Genomic DNA, 7,097 nt, shown 5'->3' with positions numbered 1-7,097 from the left:
CTGTACAGTGGGCAATCTCTTATGTCTCTTTCCATCCTGAAAAGCTTTTACTGAACAAATCCTAAACGCAAGGAAATGATTGTCTTTCAGGATCTCTTTCAAGGAGACCTGTACCCTATCTGGCAAGGGAGATTCTGGAGGATGGGCATGAGAAAGTTGGGGGAAAAAAAAAGTGCAAGGGGAACAGGAAAAAAGAGAACTAAAGAGAGCATGGGAGGGGTAGAGAACACCATTGATAACAGGAGCGGAGAGAGCCAAGTTTCAAGTATCTCTCAAGATTTGTACCTAGTTGTCTCAGGCCATTTGGGGTGTGGGAGTCAAGATATCAGTGCAATGGGATCAAGAGTGCAGTGGCATTATACACAGCAGGAGTAGTTGCCCAATCCACAGGCAGACCAATATGTAGTCTGTTTAAAGAGCTAAAAAAGATATGTTGGGCTTTTTAAGGTAAGGAGAACACAGAAAGGGCATGACAAGTGGGGAACAGGACTGCCCCCAAGTTCCTCTGTCATGGGAAGTTCTGGCATATGTGATCATATCCTGAGGTCCATGATCTGCCCCGGAATTTCCCTACCCTAAGTACTAGCATAGACCTTAGCACAGAGTTTTTTTCTGCGCTAGTATCTTCCTGATGCTGAGTAAAACTGCACTACTCCCTGTCTCTCCATTGAGCCTAGCAAATATCTACTATTTGCTCATATCTCGGCTTAAATATAACTTCCCAGAGAAAACTTTCTAGACTTTCAAGAATCAGTAGTTTTTCCCTCTAGGTCCCACTCATTGTATCCTAAACTTCTGCTTTGTAGCACTTAATATAATTGTAACCAGCTTGGAGAAGACAAGCTTTCAACATATATGATGATTTATTTCAATATTTGTGGGAGAAGATATGTTCTCCGTTGTCTGTGGTTGAAAGTTGCACTTAATAATAACTGCATGGGATAGTGAAGTCCCTGTTGCTGGGGAATTTCAACAGAGGCTGAATGGACATTTCACATCAGGGAGGATGTAGAGACAAGATTTTGGCAGGTGCGGGAAGTATGTGTGCATGTGCTTATAGAAGAGCTTGTGTGTGTTTAGGGTGGGAGGTGAGTTGAAAAATACCTTCCAATGTCCTTCCAACCTTGCAAGTCCAGGATTCTATTGTTATACCTGCCCTACCAATACAGTGCTCAGTTAAAACACATCCAATCTAGGGAGGTGGTTTTCTCCTCCTTCTGCTGCCCTCCTCTACTACCCAGGAGAGTTTTCCTTAAAAATTTGTTTAGGTTTCTGGTTTTGTTGCTGCACTGTATTCAGGGATGTGTCTGAGTCAGAAAGAAGAACCTCAGTGGATAAAGGGGTTGTCTTTGAAAACTGAGTAAACAGATTGTGGATATCATAATGTAATAATATTTTGGTCTGCCTTAAACTTTGTGTACAAATCCAACAACCTAGATTCCTGCCTCCATTGCTTCATTCAGTTCTTTGCACAGAACATTGCTAGTTGCTTCCAAGTTTTGTCAAACTCGAGAACAGTAAAACCTAGTGTGGGACCAAGCTCCATTCTCTTCTAGTTTAATTCGGTTACCAATAAAATTTCTGTTCACATTTTCCTGATATTAGTCCATATCATAGGCTGGTATTTCCTATGCAAGTCTGTCTCTTCAGGAGCTTTCTAGGGCCAGGCATCTCCACACCAACACAAGGTAGCCATGTTTCCCTTGCTGATCTACCAGTCTGGAACTTCCCAGTGATGGTGTCTGCAATCCCCATCAGACTTAAACTTTCCCCACAGTGCTTATCTGTCAGTTTTCAGGCATGAGACTTTTAGTCACCTGAATACATGAGCTTAGTTTTCTTCTTTTCTCTCCTTGGTGTCCAGTGACTTTTCTCCATGATAATAGCTATTAGTTTGTTTCTAATTTTCAAAGTGGCACTAATCCCACAGGATGAGATTTCAACATGAAGAACTCCAATAGTTCTATGAGATTTTTACCTACAACATTCATTCTGGTTGGCATCCCAGGGCTGGAGGCAGAGCACATCTGGATCTCCATCCCCTTCTGCCTGATGTACGTCATCATCTTCGTTGGGAATGGCACCATTCTTCATGTCATCAGAACATACACTGCCCTACACCAGCCCATGTACCTCTTTCTTGCCCTATAGCACTGGCTGAGATTGGCATTTCTGTGTCGACCCTGCCTACAGTGCTAGGTATCTTCCTGTTTGGCACCACTGAGATTGGTTTTTATGCATACCTTCTCCAGATGTTCTTCATCCATTCCTTCTCCATCATGGAGTCAGCTGTGTTGCTAGCCATGTCTGTGGATCGCTTTGTGGCCATCTACAGCCCACTGCACTATACTGCCATCCTGACCTTGCTCCGCATCATTGGCACAGGAGTTATTATTGGGTTGAAAGTGTTATGCTTATGGCCCCATTGCCCTTGCTCTGACAATGCCTGCCCTTCTGTGGCCACAAGGTCCTCTCCCATTCCTATTGCCTCCACCCCAACCTCATCCATCTACCTTATGGGGACATTTCTATCAACAATATATATGGCCTTTTCATTGTTACCTCCACTTTTGGGCTGGATTCACTACTCATTGTGGTCTCCTATGGGCTCATACTCCACACTGTAGTGGGTATCGCCACTGTGGAGGGGAGGAGGAAGTCACTCAACACATGTGGCTCACATGTCTGTGCTGTACTTGCTTATTATGTGCCTATGATTGGCTTGTCCATAGTGCACTGTTTTGGACTCCAAGTGTCCCCTCTGCTGCAAGTCATGATGGCGAATGCCTACCTCATCTTCCCACCTGTAGTCAACCCCATTGTCTACAGCATTAAAACCAAAGAGATCTGCATTGTCCGAATGCTATCAGAGAAGAGGGCCAGAGTTTAGCCAGAGGTCAAAGTTGGAAGAGATTTTTTTTCTATAATCATAAGGTGTACTAGATTGCATGTTATGAAATTGATGTTACCTTAAAACATGGTGTCTGTTATGGATTGAACCGTGTCCCAAAAAAATGTATGTCAACTTGGCTAGGCTAAGATTCCCAGTATTGTTTTGTTGTCTTCCAGTCTGTGATCTGACGATGTTAATGAGGCGGGATTAGAGGCAATTATGTTAATGAGGCAGGACACAATCTACAGGATTAGGTTGTTTCTTGAGTCAATCACTTTTGAGATATAGAAGAGAGAATGGAGCAGGGAGGAGAGGGACCTCATACCACCAAGAAAGAAGAGCCAGGAGAAGACTGTGTCCTTCGTACCCTGGATCCTTGGGCTGAGAAACTCCTAGATCCAAGGAAAGATTAATGACAAGGACCTTCCTTCGAAGCCGAAAGAGAAAGAAAACCTTCCCCTGGAGCTGGCACCCTGAATTTGCACTTCTAGCCTCCTAGACTGTGAGAGAATCATCACTTATTATTATAGCTACAGAATATTTGATTGTTAATTTTGATACATCGTATGTTATCAGAATTTATTAACCATTTCTCAATTTATTTCCATTTCTGTACTCTTGTAAATAATGCTGTAGTGAATTAATTGTGTATATATGTCAATTTGCTCATGTGTAAATGCATTTGTAAGATAAATTCCTAGTAAATAATTTTGTGTATTTATAATTTTGATAGGTACAATATTTTCATTGCTCTCCATAGAAGTCCTACTTATTTATTGTCATTGTCTCATCAGCAATTTTGAAAGTACCTACTTCACTATACCCTTGCCAGCCCAGTGTGTTATAGTTGTTCTTTTTTTTTATTTTGCTGACATGATGAATAAAAAAGTGTGTCTCAATTTGATTACAATTTTGTTTTTCTTATTATGAATGACTTTTCACTGTGAACACCCAAAGAGCTGGCCTATTGCCATCATCTGGTGAGAGATATAAACCCAATGAAGTTATCATCAACTTCTAGGTCAGTTCTCTAGATAACACTCAACATAGCCCTTCTTGCCTAAGTGGAGATCCAGTCTTCCTGAAGAAAGAAGTATGTTACACTGTACATAGCAGCAAATTCTTGTAAAAGGATATTCTTTTTTCATTTTCTTTTTTTTTTTTTTTGCCTTTCTGACTTTTGAATCTACCAAGAGTTTTGAGATACCTTTCCCAATACCTTTAAGCCACCTTAATCTGTTTGGTTGTATTCAACATACATGTCAATATCAAAGAGCAACAATGCTCCAATATAACGTTTCCTCTCAAAACCAAATAAGCTTCAGTAGTAAGGAGGAGGGAACTAGTGATCACCAAGACAACATCTGCCAGAATATGGGCTAGGTCTTTTCCATGTCACCTCATAAAATCTTCATATTTTTGTTAGTTAGCTGTTTTCGGCTCAGTCACCGGTACATGTTGAACACTCAGTAAATGTTAGTTATTATATATATTATTACTGTTTGTTTCTCTTCAAACTAGGTGTCCAGCTAGTTACTAAAGTCAAGAGATTTTACTTCTTGGCTTTAAGTTTTGTTTCCAATAGTTTTAAAATATTTTGAAGTGGGTTTCCTAGACTAGCTTTTAGAGGGAGGTAAAAGATAAGTTCATCACCTAAGTTATTTTTAAAGTTATTCAAATTTAAACTTGAATGGGTTAGATGTTTTCAGGGAACTGAAAACAAATTTCCAGTCCCTAGCAATAACATTTCTCTTCTTAAAGAAAGTATGCGACTCTTCTCTGCAAGGCATGGTCCTTGAAGTATACCTCTTACCCTTGTCTCCTAAGCTCACCCAACCTTGCTGCAGAGCTGCTCAGAACTAATTTTGAAGAGAACTCACCTCCCATCCAGAACCAAATTACAAAAGGCTTTGGAACAGTAATATGAGGTTTCTTGCTTCTTGGTATAAAGATTGCTAGTGGCTACAGCTGCCTCTCCTGAACAACTCTCTGGCTTTCTGGTTCTGTCCCTTAGGGCCTCAAGTCTCAGAGAAAAATCTTCATATTTCTACAAGATTCTTCCAGAGGTTTCCCCACCCGCCTCCTGCATTCCAACCTGGGATCCAGGAGCATTATAACCACACCCAGCCACGGAGCAGAGAATAGAAGCTACAGAGAGAGCTGAAGGAAACAGTGCACAGGTGAGGCTGGGCTGTCCCATGAATGATTAGTGATAAGAGGAGGGGAAAAGATTATGATGGGTGATAACAGGGTATGTTGCCTAGGGAGAGCGTGAAGTAGACCCACCTTCAGACCCACATTGAGAAGAGTTTGAACTGGGATGGGGGGCGGGGGTGGGGGGAGGTGTGACAGGGACCATGAAATGAAGTGAATTATCCAGAGATTTATCACTGTCCCTCCACTGAGTTCAAAGAATAGCCCTGCTCCCATTAGTCCCTTTTACGTCTAACCTGTGGCCATTGAAGCCAGAGTGTTTTTGAAGCATGTTAGTAAGAGTCAACTGCCTTCTTAGATTCAGCCACATATATTTCATCCATGAATTCCATCCTGAAAATTCACCTTTTCTGGGTGATATCCCTTTGTTCCCATTTTACTTGTCTTCCTCTCTGCCCTGCAAATGGCCCAACAAATGTCTTGGGGCAGAGGAGAGTATTGAGGGAAGCATGGAAGCATTTGAATGAAGAATAAACAAAAACCAGCACGAACCAGGCAGGGAGAGCCTGTGGTTTCCCAGCCATACAGTTGTCCCACAGTGTGGGTTAGAAGCCGACATGAAGGTAAAGAGATGATTTCTGCAGTATTTTCCAACAAGTGAGTCTCGACCTTACCGCACAAGGACAAGTCATAGGGGAAAAGAAGCAGTACTGGATGACCTAAAGACCTAAATAAACTACCCCCACACATAATGCAGGAGTCCCCATCACCCCCACCTGGTAGAGAGTATCTAAGAATTTTACCTTTAGGGAGAGTTACTTGAAAGACTAGAGATAACTGCCTTATTGTTATTGTTGTGTGCCATCGAGTCAATTCCTACTCATGGTGACCTCATGTGTTACAGAGTAGAACTACTCCATAAAATTTTCTTGGCTGTATTTTTTATAGAAGCAGATTGCCAGGTCTTTTCTTCCATGGTGCTGTTGGGTGGTACCAAATCAAGTCAACCTTTCAGTTACCAGTCAAGTGCAAACTGGTTGCAGTACCCAGAGACATTAACTGTCTTATACCAGAAAAACCAAGCCTGTTGCCATCGAGTCAATTCTGATTCATAATGACCTAATAGGACAGAGTAGAACTGCCGCCATAAGGTTTCCAAGGAAGGGCTGGTGGATTCGAAGTGCCAACTTTTTGGTTAGCAGCTCAGCTCTTAATCACTGAGCCACCAGGGTTCCTAACGTCTTATAGCAGAGTAAAATTATTACCAAGTTTTTACTGGTATTAATCATTTATCCATTTCTTTTTCCTTAACATGCACTCACTGAACTTAGACCTGCCTTCAGGTAAAAAAGATTAAGTATAAATTCCGAAATCCTCTGTTCTCTGATAGACTTTCAGATGATGCAGCTACCAAATCTTTCTCTTCCCACAACCCCCACCCCCTGTGTGCTCATACACACTCACACTTAACACACACTTGGGTATTATATCCGCATACTTAATTACTTCTCTTGGATAGCTCCTGTGAACGTCAAACTCAGCATACACACTGCATCTGTGATCTTCCCCCCAGAATCTTCTGCTATTCTAGTGCTCCATATAAAAGTAATTATTACTACAAACCACACAGTTGCCAAAGCAAGAAACCTGGGCATCATCTGTGATACTTCCTCTCACTAATTATTATTAAACAATTAAAGAGAAGGAAGTATCTTAGTTTTTCTGTGATGCCAAGGAGAATGTACACTAATATTAGTCTTTGTATTTGGTTACTAGAAAGTTATTAGAAATATTAATGAGAGCACTTCTAGTTAGTAAATGCATATGTCTAAGTATATGTTTATATAGACACATATACAGGAGCAGGTGAGAAATGTAATACAGGAGGTTTGCAGGAAGCATAAATTAAATTGCAGTGCAAAGCAGAAACATGAAAGACTTAAAAAAATAAACTCACTTTAAATAGAAACTTATGTCAGAAGAACCCCCAATTGCTACTGTTCTAGCTAATGATATAGCTCAGTAGTATTAGAAAAAGCAATCCCAGACA

At 41.1% G+C, this 7,097-nt stretch overlaps 1 pseudogene; it reads left to right on the top strand.

Annotated features, from left to right (window-relative positions):
* Positions 1-1,663: 1,663 nt before the first annotated feature.
* LOC101350360 (olfactory receptor 51J1-like) lies at positions 1,664-2,935 on the top strand (annotated as a pseudogene).
* The last annotated feature ends 4,162 nt before the right edge of the window (positions 2,936-7,097 follow it).

The sequence above is a fragment of the Trichechus manatus genome, unplaced genomic scaffold (assembly GCF_000243295.1).
Source record: "Trichechus manatus latirostris isolate Lorelei unplaced genomic scaffold, TriManLat1.0 scaffold00232, whole genome shotgun sequence".
NCBI lineage: Eukaryota > Metazoa > Chordata > Mammalia > Sirenia > Trichechidae > Trichechus > Trichechus manatus.
The sequence above is the reverse complement of the archived record's forward strand: the minus strand, read 5'-3'. Positions and strand labels throughout refer to the sequence as shown.